General features: G+C 38.4%; 1 pseudogene; it reads left to right on the top strand.

The window, feature by feature from the left end:
- The first annotated feature begins 832 nt into the window (after positions 1 to 832).
- LOC146477245 (uncharacterized) lies at positions 833 to 6,377 on the top strand (annotated as a pseudogene).
- The last annotated feature ends 14,072 nt before the right edge of the window (positions 6,378 to 20,449 follow it).

Raw genomic sequence — 20,449 nt, 5'->3', positions numbered from 1 at the left:
TTATGCATCTAGGTTTCTCAAAAGGGCAGAGGAAGCTCAAGTCCTATGTCCTACCGATTTTTCAATTGAAGAAGCATTACAACATCCTTCCTTTGTTCCGTAAGTTGTTTTTCAAGGACCAGTTCAGTTTGAACTTATGGTTTTTAACTTATACAGTTGACTCCCGATAACTTGAACCCTCGCTAACTCGAACCAAAATCGATTTCCCCTGGATTTCTGCCATACATTTATCGTAATTTTACCCTCGATAACTTGAACTCCCAATAACTCAAACTTGTTTTGAATTCCCTTGAATGTACGAGTTATCAAGAGGCGACTGTATTTGTCAGGAATAATCACTGGATATCATTTCCCTCAGAGATTCAATGTCTTTTCGAACGTCAAGTTCATCTTTTTTCATATCTTTTGATATCATTTCTCTTATTCAATAATTTGCGAAAATGCAAGTCCACATGGAAACTTATCCCAGATAAGAGTTGGATGGTAGTCTATATTTCCAAACTTGTATTATAGCTATTTCTACAGAGAAAGGTGAATTTTCGCAACCACATTTGTCAAATGCATTGAGAATTAGATTTTAGCACGAAATTCTTGGTTTCAGCTACTTAAAACACTCAGCTATTTAAGTGTGCGCTGTCCACTGGTGTAATTTACTCACACAAAACAGAAAAAGTCAGTTTTCACTGCACTAGACGAAAAATGTCAATATTTGTTCGATTTGTTCTTATTTGAATTTTTCTGCTTCTCCTGCGACCAGAAAACGAGCTTTGCAGATTGTAATTGGTTAATTTCATATTTTGGCAGCAGATATAAACGATCATTGCTAAATACCATGCTCAACCGTGCATTTAAGCTCTCAACTACGTGGAAGCTCTTTCATCAGGAATGTGAACGTCTCAAAGAGACTTTTCCCGGACTGCGCTACCCAGACAAACTTGTGCAGTCTACTATCCGTCAATTCATTGACTCGAAAGTGTCTCAGTATTTGCACACCCAACAGCAAGTACCTGAGGAGCAAGAAGCCCCAAACAGAATCATGCTGCCATTCAAAGATCAGAAATCTGCAAACGCAGTGTGCAGACAACTTGGAGACCTCAGTTAGAAGATCAAGGTGGATATCATCCTCGAAGACCCAGGGGCAGATAGTTGGCTCAAAAGGAAGTCGAAGCGGCTAAGTTTACAAGAACGAAAGAGCGAGCCCCTGGGATTCTACTCTTAACCGAATAGTTCCAAAACCCTTTAAAATCCTTGTCTGTGATCAGAGTCCAGCCTTTTTCGTGTCACTTTCGTGACTTCTTATTCGAAGGTGTTTACCTGCAAACTGTTGCTTGCCTGTTTGCCATTACTTGTCTGCCTTGTGCAGGAGAGTTTCCCTCGATCGAGAAGTACCACTGAAAAGAGAGCCATGAAACCGAAGAAATCTCGAAATTTAGCATGTTTGTAAACCAACCTGAACGAGCATCAACTGAGAAAATCAAACTGTGGACTAATCAAAGGTAAATTCGTAACTCCAGAGTACGATAATTTTCGAGTCCATGCAACTAGGACATTTTCGTTCGTGTGTCAGCAGAAATACAGATTCGCTCCAACTTTATCGGACATGGGAATTTCTCCTGCACGGGCAGGACAAGTATGCCGAATAGGCGGCCGGCCGGCTGCAAACAGCCACGCACACAGATTTCATGCAGGAAGTTAAGGTGAGTAATCCGATTTATGTCTGAGCCCGTTTCGAAAGTGACCTTCCCGAAGCTTTAGATAGAAATCTCTCGTCATTTCCCGAAGTGAAAATTTTAAAGACAGAGCAGAGATTAGTGATAGAGAAAGTTGTTCATGGAAGAGATGTTTTCGTTCAGTTACCGACGCGATTCGGGAAGAGCTCGACATTTCAGATCTTACCCCCTTTGTGCAAGTGCCTAAAATCTATGGGCCACAATTTTCCTTCAAACCCCTTATCGTTTCTCCGCTTTTATCAATAATGGAAGACCAGGTGAAGTGGCTGAGGTCACTGGATTTTGCAGCTGCATATATTGGAGAAAGCAATGACAAAGGCCGTATTAAACATTATTGAAGGTCAGAAGGGTTGATGGTCAGGGGAATTTCAGTTTCGTCTATGGGAGTCCTGACTCTTTGGCTGGTGACAGTAGGTTCGGGGATAAGTTTTCCCAGGACTTTTACTGGGGGAATACAGATGCCATTGTCTGTGATGAGGTGCATACTGTAGTTGACTGGTAAGTACACGTTTGTAACAATAATTGTGGGGTAAAATCAGTCCCTCTTGTTCTTCTGGGCAAAACACAATTCCAAAGAAACATTGCCTACTATGTGGACACTGCTTTTTCCTGTGCTGTTTGAATCATGCATCTTCTATAAAGAGGAGGGAGACACAGTGGGAAACTCAAACTGGAGGCAATTTTAGTGCAAGCTTGTGTGTTTTGCTTCCTGCCTAAACGGTCCTGAGAGAAAATAGAAATGGCCAATGGTCTTGTAAAATTGTAAATTCAGAGCTGACTCTTACAAAGCAAGCTCTTGTGACATGCCAGGGTAAAATCTGGCTGGGTTAAATAGGGTGTTATTCATTATTTGCCACCACCAAAAACTATATTCTTTTGTTTCGGTCCAAATAAGTACACTGTGATTTTAAATCTTTCTTCTTTAAATGAAACTACATATTTTACCTTTCCTCTGAAAGTGTATTTACGGTAAATGTATATCAAAGAGTCTATCAACAAACAGTTACCAGTATCTATTACATCATCTCATCTATGAATACATTTTATTGAAGTTCCCTAGTCACAAATGAACAGTTTATTATCTTTCTTCTTTGTTATGGGTGAAAATAATTCAAACAAGAAAACCCGATTTAGAAAGTGGTGTGGTCTTATTGCAGAAATCAGATCCCTCTAATACCCGGTGTTCCACTTTTACTGCTTACATGTGCAGCAACAGCCACAGCAGTTACAAGAAAGAAGATCATGACACTTCTGAGTATTAACCATGGAATTGAGATTGTGGCAAGTCCTAATAGGAAAAATGTGAAACTCTGTGCCCAAAAAGTGACAAATGACATACCTAAAACATTTTCATGGCTGGCTGAAGAAGTGAAAACAAGAGGAATTACTTGCCCAAGAACATTGATTTATGTAAAAGATTATCAGAGGTGTGGCGAAATCTTCAATGTTTTCATGCATACTTTGAGAGATAAATCTTACTGCCCAAATAGTTCAAGAAAGAAATCAATTAACTGAATAATTGCAATGTACCACAGTGGAACAGCATCTAAAATACAACAACATGTCTTATCTTCTTTGAAAGATCCCGAAGGCAGTAGGAGAATTATCATTGCAACAACTGCTTTAGGTATGGGGGTTGACATCAAAGGGCTTCATTGGGTAATAAATTATGGTCCCCAAAATAACATGGAGTCATATATTCAGGCCTTTGGGAGGGCAGGAAGAGATGGCAAGAATTCAGAAGCATTGCTCTTGTTTCAAGGACACCAGCTTCGCCTCTGTGAGCCAGAGACGCTGGACTTTATAAAGTCTGATACCTGTAGGAGGAAGGAAATGTTGGAACAGTTTGATGATACCATGCAGTGGCAATCACGGCATCATACCAAACCATCTATGCTGTGATTTATGTGCCCAGGACTGTCAGTGTGGGGAGAGGGAATGCCCAGATGGTGAGGGAAGCATGGGTTTTCTGTTGTCGAAGGCCACAGAGCCTAACCAGGAAACTTTTACAAAAGGAGATGTATCAGAGGCTGAAAGGCAAAAGCTAAAAGCACTTCTTAATAAATGCCAAGAACAAATCAGACAGGAAATTCAGCAATCCAACCTTTAGCTTCAGTGTGTCTATTCCAACATTGACCACCTTACTTGTTTTTCAAATTCTCTATTTCAAGAAACCCTGGCTAATTGTGATCACTTGTATTCAGTGGACAACATTTTGGAGACACTCTGTGTCTGGAATACTGACCGTGCTTTCAAGATTTTTAGTTGCTTGAAAAGTGTATTTAAGGACCTTCAAGAAGAAGATGATAGGTCTTAATTTAATATGAAAGTTATCTTATAAAACAGTTAATGTAGATTAATTCTTTTTAGTAACTCTAAATAATATCTTCAAGTGTTGGCTCTGGAGACACATCTGTAAAAATACAGTGTTCTGTGTGGCTGTAACTTCTTCTTGACAAGCTTCTGGCAGTCTCTATTTAGTTCTGAACAAGTATGGCTTATAAGTAACTGCCTATTGTAAGCTTTTTGTTTTTAAATGCAACACGACTGATTGCTGTGTACAGTGATGGCATAGGTTTACACAGCGCATACCAATGCTTCTGAGATTTGCTGGCAAATCTTTAATTAATTGTTTTTGATTTGAAGTGCACAGAAACCTAACAAATAAAGAGAAATCAATAATATTGTTATATTATATAGAACTGCACAGAACCTTAATGACAGTACAGGAAATGATAACTTTTATGGTCAAGCAGCTGTTAGAATGTGCCCTCTTCTCTACAGACCAAAGAAGGTTTTTTTTAAAGGCTTGAGTGTTAAAAGTGTGGTCAACAAAATTGTCAGTGATCATGTTGAAGAGTTGCAGCTTTATCTATATCACAGAAATCTGTCATTAAAGTAAATTTATTTCATGATGTTTCATAATGATTGCTCTACTTCAAAAACTTTCCAAGATCTTGGAACGTGAAAAATGTTGGAACTGGTATACAAATTTTGTGTTGCCACTACTTCTGATGCTGATAATTAATATTTCCACCAGGCATTTCATCATACCAACATTTAATAAGAATGAACTATATTGTCTGTTGACAAGTGTAATTTGCATTTGCTGTATGAAACTGATAACCGTAATTCACTGATTGTACACACCTTCACACTTGTTCCCTGTCCTGAACTTTGCCAGCAGTGGCAACTAGATTTTACAGTTTGGCTGCCCACCTTACGAGTGTTTCTTATTTGTAGCACGCTAGACACTGAAAGCATGGTTGCTTTAGGCAGTGTTGTTGGTTGGGAAACGCTTTACTTACAATCTACCGGGTCTATGGTTTTGCTGTCATCAAACACAAGTCGATGGCCTGCCTTTTTCCATTCAATTCTTCTGACCGTTTGTTCGTTATCTTGGCTTGATGTAAGTGGAAAAACCGGGTGTTTTCGTTTTAACAGCCATTCTGTGGTTCCCACTCCTACCCTCCTATGGCTGTAATTTTTCCAAGCCTTTTTCTACCCTAGCTATATTTACACGTTTTGCAAACAGCAGGAGGCAAACCATCCTTCATTTTTTTCTTTACAAACATTCACGAATATTTCTACAAATTCACCAGTTATGCTCCTTTTTCTCTTTCTATCGACAAAAACAAAGCCACACAGACAACCACTATCTGAAACAGTGTTAGCTCGGATCGCTCATGAATGTTTGATTAAAAAAAACTAAGAAAGAAAATTGACATAGAACAAGCACTGTTTGCAGCCGGCTGGCCGCCCGTTTGGCATACTTGTCCTGCCCGTGCAGGAGAAATTCCTGCATCCAATAAAGCTGGAGCAAACCGGTATTTCTGCTGACACACGAACGAAAATGTCCTAGTTGCATGGACTCGAAAATTATCGTACTCTGGAGTTACGAATTTACCTTTCATTAGTCCACAGTCTGATTTTCTCGGTTGATGCTTTTTCAGGTTGGTTTACAAACATGCTAAATTTCGAGATTTCTTCGGTTTCATGGCTCTCTTTTCAGTGGTACTTCTCGATCGAGGGAAACTCTCCTGCACGAGGCGGACAAGTAATGGCGAACAGGCGAGCAACAGTTTGCAGGTAAACACCTTTGAATAAGAAGTCACGAAAGTGACACAAAAAAGGCTGGACTTTGATTGGGCATCACAGGCAAGGATTTTAAAGGGTTTCGGAACTGGTCAGTTAAGAGTAGAATCCCAGGGGCTCGCTCTTTCGTTCTTGTAAACTTAGCCGCTTCGACTTCGTTTTGAGCCAACTATCTGCCCCTGGCTCTCCGAGGATGGGTGGATATCAGCCCGGTGTACACAAGTCGGAAGATCAAGGATGAAATAAAAGTGGAAGACAAGCCACCCCTTGTAAATCAACAATGCACTGTGTGTCATGTTCAGTGTAGCCTGTGCGATGCAGGCTATGTCGGCTACAAGTGCCAACACCTTCACCAGCGAATTGAGGAACATAAGGGATCGGCAATTGGAAACCACCTGAGGGAGTAGCACAATATGGCCCCAAATGACATTGCGAAAAGTTTTAAGATTTTAAGAAAGTGTCAGAACAAACTTGATTGTCTTATTTTTGAAATGCTTTTTATCAAAGAAACTGAAACAGTGTGATTCTATCCGTGCTAAATCATTTGTTTAGATCAGTTCTTTACAAGTCTCATTATTGATTGTTTCATTGTTTTGTCCTTTTTTTATCTTTACAATACTTATCATTGACATTTTTGACACATTTTAGCGTTCATGACATTCTTACCGATTTTTAATTGTATGAATATATTTATGCTAAGGTTTTTATTTTTTACCCCTACTTGACATAATGGGGTTGACAGGCCTACACGACTCTCACGTGTTTAGCCCAAATAGGAGTTTTGCCCTCACCGGTTATGTCTTCCAAAGAACACCCTTTTCTCTAGCGGTGCTCCCGGGAAAATTTTTTTTAGCGCTGGATTTTCTTATTATTAAATGCCCTCTATGATTTGGAGGATTTGTGCGATAGACACTGAACAAAGCCATGTGTTTAACTGTCGCATGTGTTGTAATTGATCTCAAAGGTCATTTTGACCTCTTGTTGTTACGTTTCTGTTTAACAACTGTTGTTCTTATGCCGTTTGTGGCATTTAGTTTAGGCTTGGTATGGCTCATTTCAGTGCGTCTGGTGACAGTATAGCCTCTCTTTTTATCGTTGTCAAAATAGGATTTGAACCGTGTAATAACTATACATTATCTTGCAGCTTTTGTCAGATTGCCGGGCCTGGCTATTTGCTTTTGTTGCAAGATGTTGTGCTTCTTATCACAGTTATTTGTCCCTTGATCCATTCTTAAGCATTGCAGCTACTTTGAAAGCTATGCAATGCGTTAAATTGAGGGCTAAAGGCCGCTTAAGTTATGGCTGTGTGTTTTGTTGTCGCTCCGCTAAGCTCTGTAACTGTGAGGTTTGTGTTGCATAAGCTTAGTATTTTCCTCCTGTGTTTACCTGCTCTGGCCAGGGACTGCCTATAGTCCTTCGACCCTAAGTAAATTCTGTAGCAATATTTTATTGTTTTATGTCCTTTTTTTAACTTTACAATACTTATCATTGACATTTTTGACACATTTTAGCGTTCATGACATTCTTACCGATTTTCAATTGTATGAATATATTTATGCTAACGTTTTTATTTTCTACTCGTACTTAAAAATGGCCTCGGAATGGTCGAAACGTCGTGACTTTTTAGCGTGTATTTTCATTACAAAATCTATTTCAAAGAAATTACTTATCAAGATTTGGCAAATTTGCAAGAAAAATTAAAAAGCAAAGCATTATTTTGGAGCATGCTCGAGGATCCAGCGTACTGCACGCACCTCCTAGCATTTGGAACTTCAAGCAGGAATTTTGGAATTAAGTGTCATTAATTTTTGGGTTATAGGAGTAGCAGATAAAGTGACCACTCAGCTGATTCCACCATGTGCGCCAGCCAGTCACTATCCCGAGCAAACGTATGCTGATGGTAATTGTCCTTTTAGGGTGGTCTCCATTGCCCTTACTGGAAATCAGGACCTGTACATCAAACTCGGGGTTCCAAAATTTTTTTGAGCTTTTGTTGAAAAAGAATGATTACCTGGATGACCAATATCTTAAACGTTGGACCAGTCTAGACTCCTGTATGGCGAAGCTGTTTGAATGTAGGTTTGACACCTCGTCCATCAAGCCTGGGCTCTCCAAAGCTGTTCGTATTTCTAAAGCCTATGATGTCGGCACACTCAGCACAATTGAATCTGTAAGCTATTTGAGGATGTGGCACCTGTACGCACTTAGCAACGTCATTGGTGGTTCCATATCTTCCTTATACCCCATGGTTGTAGCTTTGCTAATTGGTCGGCAATACATGAATGTCACAATCACACCAACGGTTCAACAGAGTACAAGTGAAGGGGTGATTTTGTGGACACATACCAGTAACACCAACTTAAAAGGATGGAGCCCTAACCATTTTGTGCCGCTGGTGCCTGAAACATCAAAAACGGCATCTCCTGCCTTGGGGAAATATTCTTGTCTGGTACAGGATTGGAAGTGTAGCCCTCTGTCCAAGAAAAGACAAACGCTTAGTGATGGAGTCATCAAAAAGAATTTCACTGGGTCATATATGTTTTAGGCCCGCTTCAACAATACATGGAGGCAAACGTGGCCTTGTATTGTTCCAGTGAAGAACAACAAACTCAGCTTCCACTGCACATTGTGCAACAAAGTTATCAACTGTGGGAAACAGGGAATTGGTGATGTAGAGGCACATCAAACGAGATGAGCATAAGAAAAAACACCAAGGGAAGCAAGAACCAGACAATGCTTTTCCAAGCATCGCTCAAGCACAGAACAATGAAGACAGGGTTTGTACATAAGCAAAATACAACTTAATGTGTAGTTGCTATGATAAAAGTAATTGCACTGACATCTTTTTTCTTATTAAGAAAAAAACGAATTTTTATCGGCTTTAGATTAATAAAATCCACACAGGGCTACATGCCAGCCCAAAACGTTGGACGAAATCGGTCCCTTCGAGTACCATAAACTGGCAGAAAGTCTTCTCCACGACTGGCAAGTGCTCTAAAGAAAAAAACTGCGTGAATTTCATTTTAAGTTTATTCAAAGAATCGTTGTCACCAGAAAAGCACTTTTTAGATTTAAACTTATGGAAGATAGTGACTGCGTTTACTGTGGAGATGCAGATTCCATTGATCACTCCTTTATTGATTGCGTGTTTACGAAATCATTCAGCGAGAAAGTGCTGCAATGGTTTAATGCTGTTAACGCTTCCTCCTTTTCACTCGGGCCTATGGAATTGCTTTTTGGTTCGGTAAACAAATCTGACGTTTTGGCGAAAAAGCTAAGTTACACCCTCCTCTTTATGCGATATTATATTTATAAGGGAAAACTCCTGACTGATTCATTGCTGGTTTCTGACTTTATAAATCAGGTTAATTATAAGTATAGATTAGAAGGATTGTTATAGAGCCGCCAGCTCTGTAAATATAATACCATTGTAAATATAATACTAGAACCTGTATTGTATCCTTTATCTTCTCAGCTTCTTTGTTTGTTTGCACGTAATTTATTCGTTTTCAGTTAGGGATAATTGCATTTGTTTATATGCTTCTTTTCTTTTCCTTTGTCCTTGTGTAACTACTATTGTAACATTGGCCTGTGTTATTTACAATAAATTTATTATACACTTCAAAAAAAAAAAATGTCACGTACATGCCTTATACTGTGTGGAATGACAGCCAACCACAACAGCACCACGCATTGTGGATAAAGGTCTGACATCATGCTTCCTGTGGATATTTCCTAAGCAGGTTTACAAGCCATTTCCTGCACTAGAAATATCAGCAAATCAAGAACATAAGTAAACAGAAGAGAACTTCACAAACCACCTTAGTAATTAGCTGCTCTTACCAACAACTTCAACTTAAAAAGCATATGTTAACCAATATTTTAAAAGTTACAACAGAGTAAATCATTAAGAAAGCAAAACTTTGACTATATAGTGACAACAAAATTTCAATAAGAAATTACTGAAGGGGTCGTTTTTATCAAAAATTGCGCTGAAAAACAAGCAACACAGCACCGAAGGGCACTTTTGTATTTATACTTAGATAATACAGTAGTGGGCACAAGAATAGCATTAGGGTGTAATTTTTTACTTGCAAGTTATGTTCAAGTAATTTGCATGTAAATTACGCACAATATGGTGGATTTCCGCGCATGATAAGCACATGTAATGCTGCTATTCATGCAGGCAGTACTTTATATCTATTATGGAATTCTTTCCGCCATTTTCACTTGGCAATAGAGACAATAGTAAGTGGTTCCTGTCATATTTTTTAAGGTTCATGCTTCAAATAAGCATGACCATTCATCATAATCAATAAAAAAAAAAACCTATTATACATAACACGATTGAACTGCATTACTGTAAGAAATATGAGAATACTAAACATCTTCGTGTGACACTAACAGAAGTTACAAACAACTAACGTTTGGTTTTTTTTCCAGCAGAAGATATCATCATTTAGGTTGTGAAAGGTTCAAACCAGACTTCAACAGAAGCAAACGTGTCTGAGCTTGAAATTACCATTACACATTTTTAGCTTCTTAGTTATTTCAGTGAGCTGGTAAGCCCTCAACATTGCATAAACAACTAAATGTATTAATAACTTTTCTTAATTGACGTAATAAAGTCTTGTTGTTGTTAAAAACGAAATGTACCATTTTTACTATGATTTATGCCAAGCGACATTAGAGAATGAGTCCTAAGAGCATTGTTTCATTGGCCGTAAGTCAACAATTCAGCCTAATGTGAACTTCCAATAGTAATCTTTTACAGGCAGTGGAAAAGTCTTTATATTGTAAATAACAATAAGTTAGACCTTCGACAATGTCAACAATTTTTGAAGATCATTACCTTCTTCACTATAGTATACTTTCAAATAGCTACTGACGAGTACAGAGAGCAGACTATCAGGAACGGATTAACTCATGTATAGGTCATATTGAAAACGAAATTCTATATTGACTAATTCTATGTTGATAAAGAGAGTAAATTGTAAAAAAATACGTTTAAAACAACAGAAATAACAAAGCCATCATTATCGTTAATTTTACTTCTTTCAGCCCTTTTCTCCAATGCCAAAGGGCAGTACCTACGCCTGGAATTGTCACTGCATGCAATGTCAGAAGTCCACCGCCAACCAGATATTTTGTCAAAGAGGACTCCAGAGACAATACTGAATGCATCTATCAGCATGATTGGACTGTGCATTAAGAACACAGAACTTGTGGCTGGTCGAGACATCAAAGATGGAAATATCCACTGACCACTGGTTGCTACTTGCAATGCATTCACGCATCAAATTAGTAACAACAAACTTCAACAAAGAGTCTTAGCCTACCCTGGCAAGTGTGTCAGTGCTTAAACAAATTTCGTCGAGATAGAGGAACACAAAACGTGCTGAAGTGCCAAATGTCCTTGTTGCAGAAAAGCGCAGCATCCAGAGAACCATTATCTCCTGACTTTTGGCATCAAACATGGGGAGATGTGTGCGATCCAAAGGCCTCTGGGTAGTCACTTCTCAAAAGCTTGTCCTTCTCTGTAAAAGAAGTTGTACTTAACATGCAAATGTTTAATAGAACTTAAGGTGGCTCACAACAGTTTCCAGCACTTACACTTTGATGGATCGACAACACCACTCTTTATCAGTTGATACCACAATATTTTTAATCGTATCAAACAAATGCCTTGTTGTTGGCAAACATACGTCATGGACAATTTCTTGACATAACAGGTTACCAGATGTACGACGTCTTAACACCCCTCATTTTGGTTTTAATTTGTTATAACCCCCAACACACGCTTGGTGACTCCATTATTTAATTATGGAACTGTGATCAGCATGATAAGATACAGATTAATGCAAAGTGTTAAAAAAAAATTGTTGGGAGGGGTTTAGAGCCACCTGATAGCCCTTTGAGTTAAGATGCCACTTAAACACCCTGCCACTAAAACAAAAATCTGACCTTACAATAATCGACAGAATCGACACCGCGTCACGACATTTGTTTAGGTTGTAAAATCTCATGAACCTACAACAGCAACATTACATGCAGAATTACCAATTAAATAATACATGCATATGTAGGAGCACAACCGACAAAAGTGACTTATTGCCAGTGAGTCTCAGTAAGCCAGCAAAATCTTCTGGGTGGTCAGCTGTTTTTACATTATAAGGCAGAAAAATCTTCGTTCAATGGATGTTGGATTAGTAGGCATGAGCAGTTTCGCTGCTTCTACTTTTGCTATTGTTCCACGCTTCAACACACGTTGCATGAAAGACTCTGTCGTGTTTAGAAGCTCAGTCCTGTGGAATGCAGTGACCAACAACTGTAGTGCCCTGACAAAAAACATTCCTCATCGTGATCTCAGGCTAAAACTTAAATCTCAAGCTAATTTTAACAAATTCAGCTTTAAGATAACGTCTGCATCAACTTGTAATTTTAGAAAAGATGACTTTGTATATACTTAATTTTATGCTTATGATTTCATATTTGTAAGCGTTAATTTAGTTCAAACATTTTGTCGGTATGTACCCCTAGTTTTTAGCTTCTTTAGTTTACTTGTAATTAGTTAATTGCAAACGACCCCACAAGCTCATGTAGCTTTGATACTCATCGTTTTAAAATCTACCTACCTATCTATCTATCCATGCATTAAACTTGCACACTGGGGCTTGTTTACAACAAAGGGCATAAATATCTCTGCAATTAAATGGATGTCAGCTTGGGAGCATGCGCAGGTTACTGTGCACTGCTGTACATGAAGTCCTGTCCAGCACTTAATCATGAGCCTCTAGCTCAGGAGATTGTCCAAGCACTCCAAGTGTTACTGACATTATTAAATTTACTTTCACGTGTATTTGCATTTTGTAAAAAGAAATGTTAATTCAATGTTTGTAGTTAATACATAGCCTCTGTTTAACCGGCTGAGGAAGGAGGGGACGAATGTACACAGATGAGCTACAAGGAGCCATTTGCTTGGAGAGAGCATCAAAGGTCGCAAGATTGTCCATTGAGAGCCATCGTCAACGCCTTTATTGAGATGTCTCATGCCCTGAGCATTTGAAAAGCAACCCCGTCTAAGGTTTGAATTTCTAATTAAAAACAGCGTGGGTAAAAGTAAGATGATGCCAACGACAATACTGTTCAAATGCTCGGTGTAAAAACATGCAAAAATGCCAATAATTAAAAGAAGAAACTTCCCAAGGCTACAAACGATACGCCTCCGCGGAATTTCTTCCTGTCATGTTGTGACTTGCACATAAAATGTCAGGATTGCCTAATTCCTACTTGGCTTCCTACGCTCATCTAGTGCCTGGGTACAGGTGTAATTTCTGGTGCAGCCAGTAGCTTGTCATCAGCTGGGAAAAGAAATGCGTTCCTTTTAGTCTCGTATGGTCTATTGTAGAAAGAACCCCCGCCGAAAGCAGCATCCACCACAGGCAAGTGAAGAGCAGGCATTGCTGCATGATGCAATAAAGCACCTGCATGTCCACGGCCAGGAATAATAACGGCTCTTTCTAAAAGTTTACTGGCGTGTTATCTCCTTTTCATATCTGTCTTATCTTTCCCTATGTATATGTTGTATATGTCACATGTAAACAATCGTAATGTATTTCTTTCCACTCCAATAACCACTGTGACTAATAACCTTTGTTTTAAAACAGTCAAGATACAGATTGAACTTTCTGTACAGAGTAAAGGGTTTCAATGTTTGTATCAAACAACAGTCCAGCAGTCTGTACTAAATTACCCGAAACACTCATCTTGTGTCATATAAAAGGTCTTTGATCTTAAAACCACACTTGCTTAATTAATTTTCTACCAAGAAGAATACAAATAAGCGTCCAGGTCAGATGCTTCCCAGAAAGCTGTCGGGTCCCATCATTGATGGTTTACACTTTTTAGCAGTTAATTTTGTAAATACTCTATCGAAAATACTTATTTTTATTTTAATTGAACTCCATTTATGGATTTCTCACATGCCACTGCAAGCCTCTAATCACATATATAAATAAATATTGATTTCAAATTTCAGTTTCAGCTTTTGGACATAGACACAAGTTGAGCTCAGAAACCTTCTTCTCTAGAAGTAATTTCTTGAGCCTGAAGTGTGACCGTTCTATTTTAAATGGGTGCTATAGAACATTAATACTAGCATTGTACAAGAAAGATCTACATGTAAGTCTTGCTACTGACTGCACCATTTGCATACTCCTTGAAAATCAGAAACATTTATCAGTGTTCAGAACCTAAACATATAAATAAGGCAAGATAATGATATTCTGTAACATACTAAGTGATAAGTATAGGCTTTAACCGGCGAGGACTTTAGTCATGTTCCCCTGCACGGACGTGAGCAGTACTTTATTATGGCTAGTATTTACACGATTTTTGTGTACCTGTGTTTTTCAAGTGAAAGTATTGTTTTTAGAAATTTGTCAAATGTTTAACTTGGTAAATTGTCGAAGGTGAAAGAGTTCCTGTACCTGTCACATTGTGAATAAGAAGAAAATAGACAATCATCAGCAAGGGCTCGGATAACAAAAAACCTTCAACAAGTTGTCAGAATTTCATAATGGTAACCACAAAAATAATGGAAGGACAATGAAAAGAACCTAAATACTTATGGCCTTACAAGCAACAGCAATATAAAAACCGTAACATACTATGTAAGCTGTGTGTAGAGTGCAGACTAAAGAGAAAAGGGAGAAAAACAAAATCAAAGAAACAACAGACTAATTACAAATAAAGTCTGAATGGCTGTCAGATTAAAATAATTATACTACGGTCTTCATTAAAAATATCACTTTCTGTTTTAGTACTTTTTAATGGCATCAAACAAATGGCCTTGTTGTTGGCAAACAAGTCATGGAAAATTTCTTGACATAACAGGCTACCAGAGCAAAAGTATAACATCTTAAAAACACCCCCTATTTTCATTTAAATTTCTTAAAACCCCCAAAGCATATGGCTCCCAACATGCAACGGGGCCTTTCTAGCTAGAGCACCCACGTGTTTCGTAATGAACAACTAATCCAACAAGGGTGGTCTAGTTTCCAGTGTATTAATTATTTTTAAAATGTTTAAATTACATCTCAAAAGTGCTCCTCAAGTTTTCATTTATATCATTTGTACAAGCACCTTGTTCACTTGCATCACCATTAATTTTGTTATAACTCTTCCAGGAGATGACATCTGTCTTGCTGCAGAACAGCGCAGCTTCTAGAGAATCACTCTCTCCTGACTTTCGGCATCAGACATGGCAGATGTGTGCCATCCACAGGCCTCTGGGTAGGGGTCAGCGAAATCTGCGAGCCAGCGAGCCACCGTGTGAGCCATGCGAGTCACGCGAGTCATGCAAGCCACAATGCAAATGTTAAGAATTTTTATTTGTTTTATTTACATTCGCGTGAGAAAATTTTGGACGAATTTTCTTACTTTGTTTTTTTTTTTTTTCGTTTCAGTTATAATTTTGGAGAGAATTTCAGCCTATTCAAAATCGCCCAAGATGCGCAAAAAAATAAAAACAATACGCAAAAATTTATTAAGGTTCAAGACTTCAGAAAAAAAAAAATTCCGAGAAAAACATACGGCTGCACCGCTACCCAAATGAATTGACAGCTTGATTTCTTTGGGTTTAAGATCTTGCCCCAATTTCTTGCTCACGAGAACTGGCAAAGTTTTCATGAGCAAGATTTTGGAGCAAGATCTTAAACCCAAAGGAATCAAGCCGTCAACTGTGAATAAGCAGTGTGTTGTTTACCATTTTTCATGTGATCTGTGTGATCCAGATTATGCTGGCTGCACAGCCCGACACCTTCATCAACGCATTGCTGAGCACAAAAATTCGGCAATCGGTAGACATTTCTTAGAAGCTCACAGTAACAGTAACCTTTTGAAAGAAAACCAATTTAGAGTGTTAAGAAAGTGCCGGGGCAAATTTGATTTTTTAGTTTTATGAAACTATGAATTTTTCTTTACATTACAGCACAAGTGTTTCAAGAATAACAATTGTCTCTTAAGTATTTTGAATCTTTTTTTTTTGTCAGTTAATGCATCTTTTTCGGAAATATTTCCAGATAAATGTTCTACATTCTATTCAAAAGCCAAGCTTTACAAAGGAATTCGAACGCATGTTTATTTCATTCTCGGAAATAATAGTCACGCGTGACATGGATTGACTGTAACAAACGAGCACGACCATCGAAGGCGGCGGGGCCAGTGTTCATAGTAAGTTCATGCACATTCTAGATCACGAATTTGTTAGTTCAAGGAAATATATTGTCTCGTACCTTGTATTTTTTGCCTCATTTCATTTCTTCGAGGAATAAAAGGAAGTCAATTCACAGAACCAATGTCCGCCAGACTACGGAACTGCATCAAGTGTTGTCACCGATGACCTATCCTTAGCAAGTAAGCTTTAGAGACTTAACTTTTTTATATTGGCTTTAATCCTTATTTGACCCACAAATGACCTGTGATGTTGAAAAAAAAATTTTAAAAAAAAGCAAAAAAAAAAAAAGAGACCCCAACCCCGACCACGCGTTTTACTGACACCCTGGAACTTCATTCAAGAAAAAAAAAAGAAAGAAAAGAACAGCACTTCGATCTCCATGTGTTGGCGTCAAGAATGGTGAGTAAATCGCGCCATTTTAACAGGTTTGGTCTTTAGTGAATCAGAGTTATCAGAACTCTGTTGTTTGGCTGACTGCTGCATGTGGTTGTCCTTTCCCTTAGACAAGTCGTTCTTCAAAACTCCCCACTAGAGTGGCAGAGGCTGGTTTCGAGATAGCATTCGACTCACCAGCTGACAGCAAATGCTTCTGTTACGCTGCTTCTTTTCAAATGGGATTTAGTGCGACAATATTGACTTCGCTCATCTTTGAGTACTCATTTGTCATACCTTACAAGATTGGAATGACACTGACAATCAGTCCTGGCGTGTCAATTAACAAAAAACTGAAATATGATGGTTTGCGTTGTCCCACTGTAAGAATTAAATACTGCGATGTTATTCATCTTGTTCCGATGCTCTTGTTCTTGTTCTTATGTGAATGTAAATACAACAAATAAAAATTCTTAACATTTATACTGTGGCTTGCATGACTCGCGTGACTCGCATGGCTCGCTGACTTTTATCACTCTCTGGGTAGTCCCTTCTCAAAGCTTGCCCTTCTCTGTAAAAGAAGTTGCACGATTGGTGACTCTATTATTTAATTATGGAACTGTGATTAGCATGATAAGATACAGATTTTTGCACATAACATTAATTTTGTTATAACTCTTCCAGGAGATGACATCTGTCTTGCTGCACAACAGCCAGCTTCCAGAGAATCATTCTCTCCTGACTTTCAGCATCAGACATGGGAGGTGTGTGCGATCCACAGGCCTCTGGGTAGTCCCTTCTCAAAGCTTGCCCTTCTCTGTAAAAGAAGTTGCACGATTGGTGACTCCATTATTTAATTATGGAACTGTGATTAGCATGATAAGATACAGATTTTTTGCACTTAACATGCAAATGTTTAATGGAACTTAAGGTCCAGCACTTACACTTTGATGGATCGACAACACCACTCTTTATCAGTTGATACTACAATATTTTTAATTGTATTTAAGAAATGCCTTGGTGTTGGCAAACATACGTCCTGGACAATTCCTTGACATAACAGGTTACCAGAGCAAAAGTATCACATCTTCACACCCCTTATTTTGGTTTTAATTTGTTTTAAAACCCAAAACACGATTAGTGACTCCATTATTTAATTATGGAACTGTGATTAGCATGATAAGATACAGATTTTTGCAAAGTTGAAAAAAAAAATTGTTGGGAGGGGTTCAGAGCCACCTTAAAGCCCTCTGAGTTAAGATGCCACCTAGACACCCTGCTACCAAAGTAAAATCTGACCTTACAATAATTTAATACAATATTTTATTGTACTCAAAAAATTTTTTATATAATTAATGCCAAAGCTTAGTCCAGGCACCAGCAATAACGTCCACCCTCTACAACTAGTGGATATTGTCTGATGTAACAGAAAATTCTCAGACCTAACAATAATTTATTGGAATGCATGGCAGTCAGCAAGGAGAATTCATTACCAATAAAAATCTTGGGAGTGAAAGGGTTAGTCCCGCTGAAAAAAACTTCAGATAAATTAGGTCAAAATGGTTGAAGCATCCTTGATATACAACAACAAGTGCCTTGCTAATTATTGTCAAGTACAATACTTACTGTCGAGAGGCAAATCACTTGGATCCTCCATTTGTAATATTTCTTTAGTCTCTGATGCATTCCACTGTAATTGTCTGATTACCAACAAGACATCCATGCAGAATCGACACCGTCATGACATTCGTTTAGGGTGCAAAATCTTATGAACCTAAACAACAACTTTACATGCAGAATTACTAATTAAATAATACATGTATATGTAGGAGCACAACCGACAAAAGTGACTTATTGCCAGTGAGTCTCAGTAAGCCAGCATAATGTTCGGGGTGGTCAGCTGTTTTTACATTATAAGGCAGAAAAATCTTGATTCAATGGATGTCAGACTGGGGGGCATGAGCAGTTTTGCTGTCAATTGCTGGCCACGCATAAGGGTTGTACACTGGGGCTTGTTTACAACAAAGGGCATAAAAATCTCTGCAATTAAATGGATGTCAGCTTGGGAGCATGCGCAGGTTGCTCTGCACTGCTGTACATAAAGGCCTGTCAAGCACTTAATCATGAGCCTCTAGCTCAGGAGATTGTGCAAGCACTCCAAGTGTTACTGACATTAATTAAATTTACTTTCACTTGTATTTGCAATTTGTAAAAAGACATGTTAATTCAATACTTGCAGTTAATATATAGCCTCTGTACATCCGGCTGAGGAAGGAGAGAATTGATCTACACAGATGAGGTACAAGGAACCATTTCGGTGGAGGGAGCATTAAAGGTCAGAAGATTTTCCATTGGGAGCCATCGCTAACGGCTTTATTCAGATGTCTCATGCCCCATGCATTTGAAAAATATCTTAGCGATCCAGTCTATTGTTTGAATTACTAATTTAAAACACACCTTGGGTAACAGTAAAATGATGCCAACAACAATACTGTTCAAACGCTCGGTGTAAGAGCATGCAAAAACGCCAATAATTAAAAAACAAGAAATTTCTTAAGGCTACAAACGATACGCCTCCGCGGAATTTCTTCCTGTGATGCTGTGATGCGTCACATAAAATGTAAGGTTTGCCTAATTCTGACTTGGGTTCCTATGCTCATCTGGTGCCTGGGTACAGGTGTAATCTTTGGTGCAGCCAGTAGCTCGTCATCAGCTGGCAAAAGAAATTCATTCCTTTTAGTCTCGTATGGTCTATTGTAGAGATAACCCCCTTCGAAAGTAGCATCCCCTGCAGGCAAGCGAAGAGCAGGCATTGCTGCATGAAGCAATGAAACACCTGCATGTCAACGGCCAGGAATAATAGCGGACTCTCTTAAAAGTTTACTGGTGCATTATCTCCTATGTGTCAGGGAGCAATATTTTAAGTATCAAGCTTAACGTTTTTGAGTCTGCCAGCTTTTCAACTCAGTTATTAACTTTTGATACTGATTAACTTTAAATAACACAGTTTTTGCGTTGGAATGAGAAATGTACACGTGCATTACTAGTATGGTATATGTCAGCAAGGTGTTAACATCGAAAAAGAGACTTCGGCTTGACAAGCAATAATTACTTTTGTTCTTTATTTGAATAAGTACAGCCTAAGTACTCTTAAACTCGTTGTCAGATATTGATTTTCATAACTGGTTTGTACCTGAAAATAAATTGAAATGTGGATCATCATGTTTACGTGTGTTTATTTAGTTTTCAGATGTTTCCATTATCAGCATTATGTGTGGTTTCCTGTCTAATCAGTCTCTTGTTTGTTTTAGTGATATACCAGATTCCCAGACTGTTATGAGATGCCATACTGTGACTTGATACCTCAGGTTGCTAAGCACAGTCACACAGAAAGCAATGGTTTAGGTATATCAAAATGTGATTATAATGATACAGATGTGGAATCAGCTACTAGTGACTATGAAACAGAGACAACAAATAGGTTTGTAATCTTGACGTGCAGAAGGACTAGATATAGTCAACAATAATAAGACATTTGAATTGGGTTCGGTTTGGTTTGGTTTTAAGATGAAGGTTGAATTCAACAAGCCAATCACTGATATCACTAACGTTTACAGGGCAGCCTGCAACATCGAGCCACTGTCCATAAACCAAGCACGGGATTGCAGCGGAAAATTTGGTTATAAGGATGTTGGTAACCTGAAGTGTAGTGATAAAACGTCATTTTCTAGGACTTCCCTCTGGATCTTGTTTAATTGCATGATGTAGTTGTTATGAAGAAGGGAAATTGCGCATGTCTCAAGCCGAGTGAGTTCCTTAAAACTTTATCTCGAGGAATGAAAAAAGTTCCTTAAGTGGTTGTGTGGAATAAACTCACATTTTAAGAGAGTATGATAAGCTACCTCGATACTATCCTTCATGCAGCCACCATCTTGCCTTCTTGCAAATATCCCATGATACATAGGTAAATAGTGACCCTCATTCGTAAGCCCGGATTATGTAGATGGGGCTTACT

The sequence above is a fragment of the Pavona decussata genome, unplaced genomic scaffold, assembly GCF_977016875.1.
Source record: "Pavona decussata unplaced genomic scaffold, jaPavDecu1.1 SCAFFOLD_71, whole genome shotgun sequence".
In the NCBI taxonomy this organism is placed as follows: Eukaryota; Metazoa; Cnidaria; class Anthozoa; order Scleractinia; family Agariciidae; genus Pavona; species Pavona decussata.
The sequence above is the reverse complement of the archived record's forward strand: the minus strand, read 5'-3'. Positions and strand labels throughout refer to the sequence as shown.